The 18,849-nt window shown below is 40.7% G+C and overlaps 1 protein-coding gene across 1 annotated transcript in view; it reads left to right on the top strand.

Annotated features, from left to right (window-relative positions):
* Positions 1–16,342: 16,342 nt before the first annotated feature.
* Positions 16,343–18,849, top strand: part of LOC139696660 (ciliary microtubule inner protein 1-like) — a 31,320-nt gene continuing 28,813 nt past the window's right edge. The window contains exon 1 of the mRNA XM_071595475.1: positions 16,343–16,435. The gene's annotated coding sequence lies outside the window, so the exon portion shown is untranslated. The remainder of the gene's footprint in view (positions 16,436–18,849) is intronic.

Below are 18,849 nucleotides of genomic sequence, written 5' to 3'. Positions count from 1 at the left end.
TCGACCGAAATTGGAAATTCAGCAAAATTTTTCTTCAGTTTCCGTAGAATGCAACTAACCTTTTCAATGGATTTCAGAACATAATATTATATGATCGTGACTGGGACTGAGGTGTGGGGGGAGTGGGTGATCATCCCAATTTATTCACAACACAAGAAGCGTCTTCCGAGAACCAGAAAAGCCTAATCTGAAACAATTCATTTTGTCCACACTGATCAATATATATATATATATATATATATATATATATATATATATATATATATATATATATATATATATTTTTTTTTTTAAGGTAATCTACCGGTTAAGGTAGGTTTTTGGATGGACACAACTACCAAACAAGCATTTTATTATTCCTAACAAAACACAAAATCCATCATCCTACTCTACATCAGGTCCCTCTTCATCTCTGAGTACTTTCTTCCTCCCTTCATCCCGTCCAACATCCCTATCCTGTTCCTTCCCTTTCCTCTTTTGCCCAACATTCTACCCTCTATCACCGTCTTCAACATCCCACTGCCGGCTAACACCCCCTTCATCCACTTTTCCTGCCTCCATACGATTGCTCCCAACAAACCCCTGTCCTCGCCCACCATTTCAAGTACTTCCTCATTTGTTTTCTTCTCTGTCCATTTCACCTTCTCCAATCTTCTCCACACCCACATTTCAAAAGCCTCCAATCTACGTCTATCCTCCTGTTTCAATGACCATGTTTCCGCGCCGTACATAGCTACGCTCCATATCAAAGTTTTTATGAGTCTTTTCTTAACATCCTTACTCAACGTCCCGGTCATCAACTCCCTCCTCCTTGTGAAAGCCTCTTTGCCTAGCGCAATTCTTCTCCTTACGTCCCTACTACTTTGACCGTGTTGGTCCAAAACACTACCGAGATACGTAAACTGTTCTACCTGCTCTAGTTTTTGCCCTCCTATTTTAATGTTAAGCTTGGCCTTTTTCTTTCTAGAAAATCGCATAACCTTTGTTTTACTAATGTTGATTCTCATCCCATACCTGTCGCACTGAACCTCCAATTCACTCAGCAATGCTTGCAGCCCCTTGGCTGACTGACAAACTAAAGCTTGGTCATCAGCAAACCTAACTGATTTTACGAATTCCCCGCCCACTTTCATTCCTACCTCGAGTCCTTCCCATGCCTCTTTGATCATTTCCTCTGCATACAGGTTGAACAGCAATGGTGATAATGGGCAACCCTGCCTTACACCCCTTCCTAACACTGCCCATTCTGACACCCCGTTTCCCACCCGCACCTGAGCAGTCTGAGACATGTACAGGTTGCGGATTAGCCTCCTTTCCCTCCAGTCTATTCCTATTTTCTGCAATATACTCATTAGTTTTTCCCAATTCACTCTATCAAACGCTTTTTCGAAATCTACGAAACAGGCAAATACCTCCTGGTTGTGTTCTATATTCCTCTCGATTAATAATCTCATTACTGCAATGGCATCACGCGTCCCTCTCCCCTTCCTAAACCCAAACTGATCATCCCCTAAGTAATCATTTGCCCTACTCTCTATCCTTTTGTTTATGATCCTGAGAACAACTTTAGCTGCGTGGGATATCAAACTAATTGTCCTGTAGTCCTCACATGACGTGGCCTTTACCTTTTTCGGAATAGGAACTAAAACTGATCTCACAAAGTCTTCCGGCCAGATTCCCTCCTCATAAATACTACGGATCAGCCCATATAGCCTCTTCCTCCCACATTTTCCTAAGCATTTTAAAAGTTCCACGGGAATGTTATCTGCCCCCACGGCCTTATTTAGTTTCATATCCCTTAATGCCCTTTCTATCTCATTATCTAGTATGCCTGGACCTAAGCTGTCTTCCTCTACGTCATTTTCTTTTTCAATGTCTAACCTTGTTGGTCTAAGCTCCTTACTATACAGTTCTTCTATATACTCCTTCCATCTCTCTTGGATCTTTCCTGCGGACTACAACCTTGACGTGGTGGAAGGGCTTGTGCGTTCCGATGACCCCTAGAGCCGTGCTGGCGGGAGTAATAAAAATTGCTCCTGGTAGGGTCACCCATGCCAGATAGGTCGAAGGTTAGGAGCCAGACGAAAGGTAGTCCACGCAGCGTCTGTTCCTCAGTGAGGCGGCTGCAATGGCGTCTGACCCCAGTGGGGCGGCCAGTAAGTGATGGTGTCACGTTAAAAACACTATTGAGGAAGGCAACGGGAAACCACCTCAAGTATCATTCCCAAGAACAATGTGATGGACAATAGAGATAGATATATATATATATATATATATATATATATATATATATATATATATATATACATATATATATGTATATATATTTATTTATATTGCGTTACATAAAATAACGCAATTTCATCAGTATCGCTAAGACAAATTTGGGTCCACAAAATCGGGTTATACCCGTAAAATAACCCCTTGGAGAGAGAAATGAACCATTGGCATTCGCTTCTGCCCCAATTCTTAAGTCTCATAAGATTTCCAGGTTTTCTAACGGTTGGGGATTCCTAGGGGAACATATAATAATTTTTAACTCTTCTTCGGTTATACCAACAGGGTTAGTGCTGTGCATAATATATGTATGTCTGTCTACATGTATTTATTCGTATACATGTAGTTATAAATTTTATGGCTAATATAATATGCATACGACGATTGGTTAAATGGAAGAAGGGACCATTTGTTCTTAATTTCGCCCAAATAAAGACCTAACATCTAGGAACCCCAACGTATTACGAGCGGAGGGATCACGAATATAAGATTAGAGAGATTGACTGCAAGACAGACAGGTTTAAACCAATTTTTTCCGAGAACAATATGAGACCAGAATACTTGGAATTGAAATCCCCCAGGAGCCGGCTCGACATAATAAGTGTTAACCTACAAGGTAGCGACTGCGCATGGTTATACGATTATATTTATACATTTTTTTCTGCAGGATCCCCTCACCTTTCCCCATCCCAAAACCCTAACCCCTTCATCCCTTACCCTTTCCTCCAGGTGCTGCACCCCAACATCTTTTTGGTGGCTTGCAGGGTATTGATGTAGATGAACTTATGAAAACTTGCAGCACTTTTTAAGTTTGAATATGTTCAAATGTATTTTCCTACTCACAAGAAAAAAAAGTCTCCTGAAATCGTAAAATATGCTGTTCCGCGAAACAGTGCGAAAAGCGAACTATGGGTGATCGTCAGGTGCAGCTAAAATATTTTATGGCATTCCATTTTAGATAAATTCCACCACAAACTGTTATATGGATAAACCTTTGGAATATTTTTGTGAATAATTGATATATATTTTGAATACGTCTTTATAAAAAAACATTTAGAATATTCTGCTAGTATTTTGGATCCTCAAGAAGTCGGTTTGATGGCATAATTAGATCGTGTGCAACGAAGAGTAGTCATTTGGAAAAAGTTGTCCATGATAAACGTGGTGGCGTATCTATATTATCTTATACATTATCAGAGGAACTAAGTTTTGAATCACTCATGGATCGAATGTTAATTTATGAATATAATGGAACTAGATCTCTTCAGCGATGTTTAATAGGCATCCTTAGCCCTATCGTACGGAGTTCGTGTACTAACCACATTTGGGGGTTCATGGAAATAAGATTAGAGACAAAGTGTTGCATCGTTAGATTTAAGATAACATCTTTTCCCTCCAACAATGATTGATCAAAATAGCTGGAAGTGACTATGCTAATAGGAAAATAGAATAATATAATTCTTAGTACATTAGAATTTTGTCATTATTTTATCTAATCAATTTTTCTTTGTCATTATTATTACTAGAAATCTTCTCCAATGCGTAAATAACTGTCGTTTTTAAATTCCGTAGTGTATTTGGCTGTAGTAGTTCTCCTTTATTTTAAAAATATTTTACATATTCATTGGAAACTAACAATCATTCAAAACTAAACTTTGATGATTCATACCTGGCGTGGAATCACCCTTTGCCACCCTAGCCTGAATTTTTTTTCCAAGTTTTCTTATGAGTACCTCAAACTTGAGAGCTAATATTAAATGCTGTGTATTACGAAGAAAGTTGTAGTGGGTTTTTGTTTAATATAGCACCATTGATAGATAAAACAGAAAATCTACGCATATTGGTCATAATTAATGTTTCCATGCCATAATAGGTATCAGCAATTGTTAGAATTTTAAATGAGTTGAAGAAATAGTTTAAAGGTCAGGGTACACCAGTAATGCAGATTGAATACATTGTTAACAAGTAGTTACCCGAGGGATCTAATTGCGAGAAGAAGCACGATCAGTGCCACAGCAGGGAGGCTAAAGTTGAAAATAAAGGACTCCACGAATTTTGTGGATGGAAGCATCCATTATGTAGCAATGAATGGTGTCACGTGGGAATAAAAATTCTTGATTGTCGAGGAGCGATATCGAGGGAAATTATTAGAAATTCGACGAAAACTCAAATCAGTGCAATGGATCTAGCCCAGTATTTCGGCGTGCAATTAATCCCCAAGGGGAAAATTCCTAAATTAGGGGAAAATTCTCATTCCGTGGTAAATTTTGCGGGATGAATCTTTTTCTCGTTCGTAAAAAATTAGGTGGAATAACTAACTGAATTCTGCTCCCCGTTTATGGGGTTCTTCGTATTATATTCACGCCATCTCACAAACCTCATCCCCTGCAAGTTTCCTTTTCTTTATTTGAGACCCTTCTTAGTCATTCCCAGTAATCACTGAAAAAGCGTGAATTACAACCTGTAAAGCTTCTGTCCACGCCTTCAAGACAGAGTATTGTGAATGATTCACAGGCTTGATCATCGTGCATCGGAACACACATGAAATTATGATATTTATTGCCTCGTAACGTGCGCACCAGCCAAAGTAAAATGATAATTCGGTTTGTTGGGAAGGTAACGATCTCCGAGGAATTATTGTGATCACGATTATATGTTATTACCACAGCCACCTATCTTAAATCTCCATATTTGATCCACGTCCACATTTGATTTAGCGTGAGTTCACTGTAATTTTAACTCCTACTCGTAGGTTAGCATCTACCTACGCCCAAATTTCGATAAGCGGTGAGTTATGAGCCTTCCTAGATGGAAACACCGCCAACCTACCAGCGGGTTAGCGTAACCAGCAATAATTTTGGATATTACGCATCATTATCATACCTAAAATTATCTCTTTCATCAAAATTTGATCAATCACATAAATTCGTAATTTTCCTATCAGCCTTCGATGAGTAAAGCCCGAAAAAAATAATGGCAAACCCACAAATTTAAGCACGTATACGATGACCTCACCCTTCAGTAGGCCAGGCTGTCAAAACATTATTACTTAAGCACAAGAGATAGAATTTCCTTGAAATATGATATAAGAAATTATTAGACAGGGACGTTGATTATAGTGGACGTACTCAGACATGAGGAAACCCATTGATATTTTTCAATAAGAATATTTTTGACTCAAAGTTATATGTAGATATTAAAATTCCCATGGGAAAAGATAACATTTCGAAGGACCTTTACATCAGAGTGAACTCTTTGGTTTTCAATTCATTTTATAAGCACGAAAAGGCTGGTTAAAAAGAATATATAATTTGATTGCCCTGGGATGATTCATCAATAGTTCTTCGTTTTCACCACTCAAATTGTGATTCTCCATGCAAAGCGACAGACAATATTAATAATCATCACGATTTCCTTATCGAGCCGCAATTTAGACTCTAGACTGCATTATTCGTCATGAAATTTCATCATGCGTTAATGTATCTATCTAACGTATCTGGCCATATATTAAGGAGATCCGGATTCAAATTCAGGCCAGTTCAAATAATTTTTTTCATGACGAACTCATTGGTGTACATGCGCTAAAAACAGTGATTGCAATTTCTTTTGGAGTGACTGCATTAAAATGACTGAAATATCAATTTTTTATATCAACAGTAAGGAAGAGAGCTTAGAAATAAAACAGAAATAGTGCATTGTGAAAAATTAAAGGTACTTGATGATGTCGACTGTTCGACATAACCGGTCGTTTTCAAAAAACTCCGTTTGACTAACGATTTTTTATTTTTTCACAATTCTTCGTGAAGTCCCACAGATTCGTTTTGAATACCTTCAAACTCAGAAATAATGCATGTGAGCAGAAGTAGAATTTTGCTACACCCCCTAACGCAGCATGATAAATTCCTATGAAAGATTTAAGAGAAAAATCGAAAAGGGCAACTCAAGTGCACAAGTCTCATTATCAGAAGAAAGAAATTATAAAGGCAATTAAATTGTTTAACTTAAAACGATGAAACGTTTCATGAGAATCTACGTATGGAGTTTTATTTATTAAGAAAACAGCAAATAAAATGAAAGAAAAGGCGATCGAAATGTAATTCCATTTGAGGATCTTAACAATAAAATATATACTATATACCAGTTATTATTATTGCTAATAATAAAGATTATCTACCGGTTAAGGTAGGTTTTGGATGGACACAAACTACCACATAATCTTCTTATCTCTCGTAACAAAACACAACACAACATCCTACTCTACAACAAGCCCCTATTATTAATATTATGTCTTTTAAAAAGTAATGAAAATAAAATTATCGGATAGACAAACATAAAAAGCACATAAAAACAAATTGAATGCAAACTGAGGAATCGCAGTTTGGTGAGCAATTAATGGAAGGAACTCTGGAGACAAAGGATGAAATACAGAACGGCGTTTATTGGAAGACTTCAGGACAAGGAGAAAAGGAAATATGACGAGATAATTGGTAGGAAAGAGAATATGAGGGTGGCAGGCAAGGAAATTTCTGGGGAGGGCTGAAACACACAATTCCTAAGATTGATAAACGTAATCAATAATGCCTTCCATGAATTCAATTACTATCGGAATGTACTCTTCAAGATGCCTCACATGACTGATAATTGAAGCATGGATTTCAATCATTGCAAATTACATCCTAAACAGTTCCTCTTGAAGAGGACGCATATGCATATTTCGCCAGTGAAGCATGGATATTTGTAATGGGGCTGGTGATTGAGATAACTTAGAAACGTGGTCGTTCTCTGCACTATAAATTCAACTCCCTAAGCAAGAAAAGCAGCAATGATCCACGAAAAGAATATTTACCGAAATATTTTGACACAATATAAAAAGAAATAATTAATAAACATGTTATTTTGGGAGGTGGATAGAAAGGGTCGGTTATTTGTTATCCATGTACAGAACGATTAGCACACGGGGATCGAGATGGTGCGGGGGCTAACGAACTGGCTTCCCACCCAGAGGACCCGGGTTCAAATCTCGGCGGTGTTGAATATTTTTCAGAAGTATCCCTGCTTGAGGTGCTTTGTGGAGGGCACTCTTAGTGAGTACGCCGTCCGTCGGATGGGACGTTAAGCTGCGGACCCCTTGGCGCCTTTCGTAAAGAGTAGCCTAATGCCGACGCCGGGTTTCTTTCAACCCTTCATTCTCTCCTGTCCATCCCCTATGGCGCAAATAACCTGAGCAGTCGGTCACCTCCCCTAAATACTACTACTACTACGACGGTTAGCACTTCAGGGACTCCGAGGCCTGCAAGGAATCCCTGTAGTCCCCACGAACTTCGAACCCTGTGAGTTTTCTACACTCATAATCATCTGATTTACCGCTGCTCTCCATTATATTCCATTCAGTATTCATCCCCTCGCCCTGTGATAGCTTCTATGTTTGACGTCGTTCTTAATTTGTCTAATGTACTTGTCTCTTGGTCTTCCTCACAGGGGCCACCACCTCAATTTTCCCTTATATTGTGTTTATAACTAGTCCATTGTGTTTCTAAGCGTGCCCAATTCATCTAGCTCTTCTTTTTCCGAGGAGATCTTCATATGGTCTTCTCCTCTTCTGCTCTTCTTTATAATTCCTCGTTCCTCACTGCCTGTATGTCCATTCAATCTTCAGCATCCTCCTCTAGTACCATATTTCAAAAGCTTCCATTCTTCGCTGGTTCACTATTTCAATGTCCCATGCCTCCGATCCGTTGAGTGCCATGCTCCATACGAAAGTTTTGACGAATTGCTTTCTAGTTTACTATCTTAAGTAATTAAACATAGTAGATGCCTCTTCTTCATGAACTGCACTTGCTGTAGTTTCACGCCTCGGATTGTGATATCTATCCACCTTCACCTCTCTTCCTCATACAAGATTTTTTTTATTTTCTTCTAGTTGATGCGCATATTATGTTCCTGAAGTACTTGGTCAATAGCAATCAGAGCTGCTTGTAGATCCTCTCGCATTTCTGATATTACTGCGATGTCATCTGCCAATCGGAGCGGGTTAATTCCGTCGCCATTCAACTTGACTCTTTAATACCCAATTCTCTTACTTCTTTTACCTATTACCTTTCCCAGATATGCGTTGAATAGTGCTGGAGAAAGGGTGCATTCTTGTCTAATTTCTTTCTTTACCAGGTCTTTCCAACAAATGCGCGACCTGTGGCCATAAAAACTTTATTTTTCAGTGAGCAAAAGAGACAAACAGTAAAAACAAGGGCAACAGAAACTAAAATAATTGGCACCATGCGCGCAGCTCGACGATTCGCCAGGCACAGATGGCTCACTGGGTCTCGGGCAACTAGCGCCACTAGTGGGTGGGGCTATAGTCCACGTCATAGCCGCCAGATTTCACCAGTTCGTGTATTTATTGGGCGAACTACGTATATTGGCTTCGATTTTCCGATAATTTTTCAGTATAGCTTGGTTAGTACCAGATTCTTGTAGATTATTCTCCTAACCTTTTCGTCCATTCCAAGCGCTTCGTGTACCTTGGATATCTTTTTCAATTCAACTTGGTCTAAAACTTTCTCCAAGTCCGAATGTCACATATAATGGCTGATTTACAGGCATCATTTTTTCGGCAACTACTCTCAAGGTAAGTATTGCCTCTCTTGCTCCTTGGTTATGTCTGAATCCAAATTGGTTTTTCTAGAGGCTTTCCCATGTATTTCCTTCTACTCTTAAGCCTAATAATCTGAGGAAGTACTTTCAATCCGTGAGACATCAGGCTCAATATTCGGTGCTTTTCACATTTATCTGGTCTTATTTTCTTCTGTTATACGATCATCGCTCTACTCTACCAGATCTTTGGTAGTTTTTCACTGTTGTAGCTATCTTTGATTTTCCTAAAGTGGGAATATTTCGCTTTGGGGAATGCCTCGATTATTCCTCCGTTTATTTTGTCAATGTTTGTTTTGGTGCCTCGTTGTTCTTCGAGGTTTTCACTGTTCCATCGAATTTGCTTCTCCGTATCTCCGGGCCACATTCTTTCTCATCTATCATGATTTCTTCTTTGATTACCTCACTTTTAAGAGGTTTAGTCCTTGGTAGTGTTTCCCATAGTATTCCTTCGGTGTCTTCCGAATATATTCATCTTCCATTAGCGTCTCAAGAAATTTTGGGATTTTTTTCTTTCTCCGAATCTTAACAAGTAAATATGCCATTCCGCTGTGTTTACCTCCTTAATGTTGCCATTGATTTCTGCGCAGCGGCTTTTTATCCACTCTCCCTTGATCTTCTTTCATAATAGTAGTTTTGAGGGGAGGCGACCGACAGCTAAGGTCATTTGCGCCATAGGGGATGGACAGGAAAGGATGAAGGGTGGAGAGAAACCCGGCGTCGGCATTAGCCTACTCTTTACGAAAGGCGCCAAGGGGTCCGCAGTTTAACGTCCCATCCGACGGACGGCGTACTCCCTCAAAGTGCCCTCCACAAAGCACCTCAAGTAGGGATCGAGATACCTCTGAAAAATATTCAACACCGCCGGGATTTGAACCCGCGCCCTCAGGGTGGGAAGCCAGTACGTTAGCCCCCGCACCATCTCGATCCCCTCTTCTTTCATTCTCGTACGACATGGTTCATACACTCCCGTTTCCTCAGGTTCATTTTTTTGATTCTTGTATTTTTTCTTGTTTCTATGAAGTATCTTATGTGAGCTGTTATCAACTGCCGCATGGACCTCACCGCCTTATGAGTTGTTTATTAGCTATCTCAGTTATGTTATAGTTAATGTTATTCCATCGTCCTTCTAGTTTTTTTATTGCTTTTTTAATGCTAGTTTTTTTTTATTTCTCTGTCGGTGGTCACGGCGAACTTTTCTCTAGCTATTTTTCCCTCCAGTATCTCTTATGGCCACCTGGGTTCCTGTGTTACTTTATTCATACAATTGTATAGCAATCAGCTGTCCATGACCATCTAGTTGTGATCGCTAATACTTCTTATCTGATCGAACACTCCACTCACCGTCTCCGTAATTCGCGATTCTCCTCTTGCAGCATATTTACCTCGAGTAGTAGTTTTTATAGGAGACGACCGACAGCTCAGCTTATTTGCGCCATTATGGATGGACAGGAAAGGATGAAGGGTTGAGAGAAACCCGGCGTCAGCATTATTCTGCTCTTAACGAAACGCGCCAAGGGGTCCGCAACGTACGGACGGCGTACTCACTAAAAGCACCTCAATTAGGGATCGGGACACCACTGAAAAATATCTGTCATCAATGGGATTCGAACCCAGGTGAGAAGCCAGTACCTTAGCCACCACACCATCCATATCCCCATATTTACCTCGAGTTACTAGCTGTTCACTGAGACAAACTGTGCGCCACGACCCATTTAATCTCGATCACTCTCACGGTATCCATCCTCAATCTACCCATCTCCATCTTAGTATTTTCCAACATCCCGCACGCTCCTAATATATACCTATCCTGCATTTGTCTACTTTGACTGATGTTCCTCTCCCAGTAGTCCCCACCCAGATATACCATTGAGGGGCTATTTTACCTCCGGAATATTTTGCCGGGAGAAATGCCGTCACATTTGAATGCAAAGTTGCATCTTCTAGGCAGGATAATTCGGTGGTTTTCCTTTGCCTTATACATGCAGTATTGCGGCCGATTCCGTGCCTTTCAATCTCGCACTCAGCTGTGGTTGCTGTTAACGTAACGATCTTCTTGAGCAGTAACCTATTGTGTAACTACTCCCTCTCACCATTGGTGAGTGGAATTTTATTTTCAAAGCCTTTTTTCTCTTCCTCTCGTACCGGAAAAATATTTTATTCAAAATATCCAAATTTATCCAAAAGCTGAAAAATATTTTGGCACTTCTGAGAATCGTACGGAAACAGTTGACTTAGAAGAAGGTGAAACGAACTCAATGAATGATTTCTACGACGCGAGTACCCGAACATTTTAATTGATGCCTCCCTTGAGTGTATAGAAAAGCCATGTGCCATCTCGTAATAGCGAAACATTACTTGTTGGAGACAAGGTTAAGTAGATAAGTGAATGTACGGAACAATGATGGACATTCTGTGGTCTACTAAGGGTCTCAGGGCCCATGTGCTTTCGAGAGACTAACTATACTCGTATACACCTGCGTAGTAGGAGCATTATACACATTAAAATCACAAGCGCTGAACGTGTGAATTTGCTTTTTGAGGAAACGCTGCTCAATCCTACAGCGTGTGGTCTGAATTGAAATTTTAAAAAAAAAATTGAGTTTTTTTGCTCTATCATTTTCCGTGTGTAATATTTTTCCATCATAGATTTTCTATTTCAAAAATAGCGAAGTCTGAATAATATTAAGTTCGTACAAGTGTAAAATGGATTTAACTGTTATTAATTTATGATAATGATATTTTCTTGCTTAATCATGGACTAACACTTGGACTGATTAATGGCATGCGTGTTGGCGTTAATGTCATTGAAAAAACCAGATAATTAAACCCCGAGGTCACGGATCGCAAAATCCGCGGGTTTCTCGCTCAAGTGCCACGAGTGCATGCACGGAGAATGCGAACAACCGGCTGGAAAGCCCGGGTTCCCGGGCAGAAGGGCGGGTGAAGAGCCCGGGTTTTTAACATCGGTGAACCACGTAGTGTCCAGGTAAAATCCAAAGAGTCCACCAGTGTCCAAAATCTGTCCACCCGAGTTTCTAAAAATCTGGAATACGACAATTGTCAGCGTATAATCCATTCGGATATTATTTATACATTTATGGAGTATATAATTCAACCTGAGTGGGGTATAAACCAACACCACCTCAATACTGAAAAAATTGAGACAGTAGGAAAGATGCCAACCAATCATGACCCAAATATCCTTTTGTCTACAAATATCCTTTATCCTGTAACTGAAGACTACTCAGGCAGCAACCAACTTTAATATGGTTGGCATTGTTGTGTGGCATAATTAGCCTCCTTAGAAGAATTACGGAAGACACGATGTTTGAGAGGAATTGCCATGAATGAGATACGCAAACGAGAAGAGTGAATGTTAGAAATTGTGAAAAAATTAAGAAGAGAATAAAATATTGGGTGAAAGAAAAGCAGTATTTGGACTGATCACAGCTCGTTATGGCGAAAATCTTTATTTTTATCCGAGATTAATAATATAATATTCATATTGCTATTTGCAAATAGTATTGTTCTCGCGATTGCTGGCGGAAACAGAGACGGGTTAAATCAAAGAGAGGACCCCATACCTCCAATTTTGTCTGAACATATAATTTTACCTATTTTTATGGGATTTGTTTGACAGCGTGAGACACTTCCCAGGTCTCGCCACTCAATGACGGAAGAGTCCCAAAATCCGTATATTCCGCACGTGAAAGATTATGTGCGAGCCAAATAATGTACCTTTGTGTATTCCAGAGGAACAAAAGCCTTTGAGGCTCACCCGGGGAGGTCCGCGGGATACAGTCGTGCATTCACACGATGCACATATCACGCCGCGGCTGTCCGTCGCCCTCGCAAGGGCGACGGCATATTTCGGCGTTCTTCGACCTCTCGCCTCCCTCCCCACACATCCTCATTTGCGTTGCCTCGAAAAAAAATTATTTTGGACGAACATCCCGGCGAACCATCAAAGAGACGGACAAGAGACGGTCGCCGGACTGCGAACGGGGCGGGGGAGGAGGACAGCGAGGGAGTGAAAGAGGTGGCGATTGCTAGTCCGTCGCGGGCACACCACCGCAATCCACGCCAATCACGCATTCCGCACGCCGATTCTCCCAATCGCGATTCAAGCCGGCTGTTGGCCAAAACAGATAAAAATTGACGAACGCTTTATGGCCCCGCCCCGACATCTATTGGGGGAGGAGGGGAGGAGTGAAGGGAGCGCGAAAAAAATGAGAGGCGTCTGACGCCACGTATCGCGCGCGACGCATATTCGCGGAATTATTCATTTGTTTCGAACCGGAAGTCATTTCGCGAGTCTCCGCGAGGGGTGGCGATGGGCGGATGACGGATCGCGCCGAGGACAATAAAGCAGGGAAACATTCCGTATATGACGGCGATTTAACCACCACGACCGCGAAGGGTTAGAGGGGGGAACAGGATAGGAGCAGTACGGGGCCCCTGGTGCAGCGACGGGACCCAGTGGATCCACAGGCGAAGGGAATACATACCTGCGGGCGAGCACGTTCCAGATTCAACAGTAAAAACCTCGGTTGCGACGCGATCAAACAACCCCTACACTCTTTCGCAACTGTTACTATTTCAACAACTTCCATGCAAGATTTACTTATATCCGTGACGCTCTGACGAAATTCACCAATTCTCCAGTTTCCTGCGATGCTAAAAATCTCACGGTCCGAACCAGTTTCAAATTTGCAAACCTAATGTCAACCGGAAGATCCTACGCTGGTTTCCAGATATAGAAGTCGCACGTATTCCAGGTGGCTTTGTGTTTTTGGGCATAAATTCAGTGAATAAGTTGCATATAGGTATTTATTTAAATGAATGCCATTGTTTTTAGCGCAATAAATACTATCAGAGATGCCAAGATGTCAAGATAGAGATAACGGAATGGCACCCCTTGAAACTGGTTACTAGTATTATTTCATTAATGCAGTTATTAGAGAAAAATATATATCTTCCAATCAGAACACCAAGATATTACATTTTACGATCTCGACCATACTGTGCCGATATCAATGGGGCGCGATTTATTGGTTTACATTCGTAATGTTGATTAAGAAATGAGATAAATCTATACCATGATAAATCTAATCATTTAATTGTTAATGGCAACCGTATTCGATACTACTACTACTTCTAATGATATTCTCCATATGTTGATCATGAAAATAGTTTTTTCATTACATTCATACCGAATTTTATTAAAAATTATAATTTTATCCCCGACTACACACACCAGTCATTAATTTTATCAAGGAACCATTATTTTATATTTGAAGCAAAGTGGTTTCTTACTAGATGTTGTCAGGCAGAAAATAAAAAACATTAACTTTATGCCTTGCTTTTTAAATTAAAATATGATTACAAACAATGTGCGACTAATAGATATAGTATTTGTTTATAGAGTTTACAAACCAATAAATGGCTGAATTTGGAATAATGGTAATGTCATTTGATACCGTACGTATCCAAAGATCGGCGAAAGGATTGCAGCTGCATTAACAATAATAATGTCATAATTCATTGTAAAATGAAATACGATCTCGATATTAATACACTTTAAATAAATACAACCTTACTATGATATTTTAGAAATGTGGATAACGCTATTGTAACAACCCTAACACAAATTACTTGTAGTATTTGTACGCGAATAGGAATAGGAATTTTTTTTAACTCTTGGATCAAAGCACTTGTAATAGATATACACATACAAATGGAAAGGGTAATAAATAAAAATATAACTAAATGATAAACTTCCATCAGTAAACAGATTCAATTGTATTCACGGTCATTTCTTCAGCTCGCGATAACTGAAAAGCATTCATACCACTGAAACATTTGAATGGCATAATTCCCACCGCCGCTTAAACGTTGACAGTAATTCGATTTCTTTCCTGCTACTGCAAATGAAAGAATTTCCCTCAGTTTCAAGCACTGAACTTAAATCATTTCGATCAAAACACCCTCGAAGAGACAAGGATAGAATAGTTTAATCATATTTAAAAGGGTTAAATAAAAAATGTACTTTATGCATTCATCCTGTTAACTCGTCCAATAGGATAATTAGTATTACCTTTGACTACAACCTTGGTTTCCAAAGATGGCGGCCATCTCTTGAAACAGATGGCTGCCTTGGACTTAGCCAGTAAGTGTTTTGGAATATCCTAAATGAGCAACTTAATGTGGAATTGTTCCACAGAGTAATGCCTGAGGAAATTCTTCACACATTGTGTGCAACTATATATAAATTACACGTGCAAAATTTCCTCGGCACATCACATGAATTAAAAATGACTATGAATCAAACATTATTTTACTCGCTTCATGGAGAAAAGAATCAGGCTTCGAAAATGAAGAGCCGGAGTTCATATATAAACATACTTCTTTTGATTTTAATTTTTCCTACGATTTTCCTTTCATCGATCCTTTGTTTACAAAAATGACAACATTGCTTCCTTCGTGGTAATACAGTTTCTTGTTTTTCAGAGAATATTGCATTGTCTGTATAACTAGGCTTTCACGGGACAGAGTTACTATGCCATGTTACAATCATAAACTTTGAAAAATTTAAATTATGGTTTTCCTTCGTAAATCCCTTATAGACATGCTTATTGTGTGTCCTGCTTTTCGTCAGCCAAAATACCTTACATCCTAATTCAACTTACGCTATGAATTTTTTCACTTCTATTGACCACCTCGTATCTTATTGACTCTCAGATCGACGATAGAATAGACTGATTCGCTCCTCTTCGTCAACGATTTCATAAAATGTGTAGTAGTATCAATAAGTTATATATAATCCCTCTTTACAAAAGGCACCACGCTATACGATATTAGCTATTGAAGCCACAAAAAATTTTGAGCTTGCCACAAAAGATCTATTCAGCCCGTCCTTCGCTTCTCCTTCGAAAATCGCTTAGAAAATAAGTTCAATTTCCGCCTGCACCCTCGGCCCCATACGCAGGGCTAAGGACTCGATATCGAGCGGGGCAAGGGCTTCTCCGAACTCCCCCTCCGATCCTGATGTCCCTCCCGCTACGGGTGGTGTGGACTTCCCCACGCTCAGCCTGCCTCCTCGAGGTCCGCCGGGGACGACACGGGGAGACACGTAAGGGAGGAGGACGACGCTTACGACGGCAGCCGGGCTTAATCGGGGCCGCCTTTGTTTACCCGGTTGCTACGCCTCGCTTGGCGAGTGGCGGCAGGCACGCTTGCCTTGCGCGAGCGAAGGTTTCCTAGAAACGGTTTTAATTCCACGTGGCAACAAAAAAAAACCCGTTCCAGACGCCTCGGGTGAGGATTCGCTTCCGACGGCGATAGCGCGCTCGCCACCATCAAAGAGTGCAGGAGGGCAGGGAGGGAAAGGGGGGGTGGGGACGGAGAGAGAATCATTTATTTGGCCAAGAGTGGACAAACAAGGAGAGGAGAGGGGGGAGTTGAGCGAAGATTTGACAGGGTCTTGCAAAAGGCGGGAACTACATGAGTGAGTACCAATTTTTTTTCCCATTTACTTCCACTCATTTTCATCTCCAACGGGTTCAAACGCGACCAATTTTCTTAAAAGGGATTTCATTTCTCACACTTTGGAGTAGTTTCATCGGTAATCTTGAAGACCATCAATTTAAACGCTTCAGTTTTTCCCTAGTGGATGAAGCGTTTCCACCATTAACATACCCGGTGTATAACGTGATATTTCCTGACGAATTTCGTTCGACAACCGTGGCAGATGAGTTTTAGTAAATCCATCTGCTACCATTAATGTCTTCAGTTTCGAATAATAAACTGAAATACAAACAAATAGGCATGTGTACACTTGATTGTTAATTATGTAAATGCATCTCGGAATTTTTAGAATTTGGAAGCACGAAGAGTTGGGGCTGGGGCTGCGCCTCAGGCTGACGCTTCGGCGTCCTGGGGCCAATGAGATTGGGTTAGTGAGCGAAGATTAGACGCTTTACCTTCTTCCTTGTAAAACGAATTTAACGTGGCCAAAATTATGACCTAGGGGCGGAGAAATCATTTATTTTTCAAAGTACCAAAGGTCTAGTGATGTTTTCAATGTTCATAAATTGATAGCAGCTACAAAGCCCCACTTTCGTAAGAATTAATAATATAATTACATAGTAAGTGCCAATCATGGCAGACAATTAAAAAATATCCGTACTATCGGAGTAACTTTGACCTTATTATGAATAGACTGACGGTATGTTCAAAAACGACATAGGAATCTAGTACTTCTGTAATTTCCAGAGAAATGAATATTCTGCATACTTTTATAGTGTTGGGTATGAACTAGCATGTTACGAAAGCACTCATCAAATCGGAATGTCGCTGAGTTACATCAAAAGCGGAAATAATCATTAAGTAGGTAGAAGTGGATATTTCGGCAGTTTCAGTGCTCGGCAGAAATAAAGAGGAAGACACACATGGGTAGGAATAAGGATATGAAATAATTATAATTTTTAAATGGGCGCTTTTTGGTCCGCGTTTTATTTTATAAGGAAAAATCCGATCCCATTACTAATTTGAAAAATGAGGTTGCAGAGAAGGTTCACTCGGAATAAATCGTGAATTAAGAACTAAAAATCCGATTCGGAGTGTAAACCTAGGGGACAAAAACGTGAACTATGGGGTTCGTACAATAGGTATCGGGACTGGTTCGCTGTAGCCTCAACGGAGCGGTGACTGGGGGTCCGACCGGTCGGCTCGGAAGAGGGGTCCCCCACCACTCAGGCGTACTTTCGTTCAGTCACCTCCGGGCATGCGTTGAGGCAGGAGGTGGATTTTTGTGACGTGTGATTGTTTGTGGTGTCGTCGCGCCAGCATGGAGCGCACCGCCGAGCAACGCAACGCTGTGAGATTTTGCGTGAAACTCGGGAAATCCGCGTCGGAGACCCTTGAACTCATTAAACAGGCTTATGGGAATGATGCCTTAAGCCGCACAAGAGTGTCGGACGCCCGACGACCGCTCGAACCGATGTTCAGGTGGCCAAAGTGAAAAAAAGTTTGGACTTTGACAGGCGTTTAACCATCACCCTTATCAGTGAGGAGACTGGCCTTTCAGTCGGAACCGTCCACACCATTGTAACAGAGGATCTTGCGATGAGGAAAGTGTGCGCGAAGCTGGTGATGAAAGTCTTGAGCGAGGAACAAAAACTGTCGCGGGTGGAAATTTCGCAAGAATGAAATTCGGCGTGGCAACGGTGCCTCACCCCCCCCCCCCCCCACAGCCCCGACTTGGCTTCACCTGACTTTTTCTTGTTTCCAAGAATAAAAATTGAGCTCAAAGTATATTGGTTCGACTCCATCGAGGCGGTTCAAGCGGCGACGACAAAGGCTCTCAACAGTATTCCGGAATCCGAATTCCATCAGGCTTTTGACGAGTGGCAGACGCGCCGGTCTAAGTGTATCGATGCAGGAGGAATGCATTTATGAAGATTATTAAGTAATTGTAATGATAACTGCAATACATTTTTATTTTTGGAACCCGTCCCGATACATATTGTAGCCTGTAGGTTATAAGAACGAGGATGAAAACTGGCCCACCTTAATGACACATCTATATCCCCCTCGAATTTCGTGATTCCTTTGTCCGGCACCACACCTTTCACAAAATGAATAACCTACCAGAGGCCTTGTGATTCACTGCTGTTCCTTTTTAGGAAACCTAACGGAATTATTTCAATGACAGACATCTCGGAAATCGTAGTCCCCGGAAACATTATTAAAACCTTTCTAATCATTAGGGTTATTTTGAAAATATCAATTCTCAAACCATATCGACAGTAACACCTCGAAATAGATCGTTAATATATATGTATGATGCTGTTTAGATGAATTAATCAGACGGCCTTTGTTGATACTTAACACAGAAGGAATCGGCTGAATAATAATGAG

Source organism: Hetaerina americana, unplaced genomic scaffold (assembly GCF_022747635.1).
Source record: "Hetaerina americana unplaced genomic scaffold, ioHetAmer1.1.p SCAF_7, whole genome shotgun sequence".
NCBI classification, from domain to species: domain Eukaryota; kingdom Metazoa; phylum Arthropoda; class Insecta; order Odonata; family Calopterygidae; genus Hetaerina; species Hetaerina americana.
This window is presented reverse-complemented; position numbering and strand designations above follow the sequence as displayed.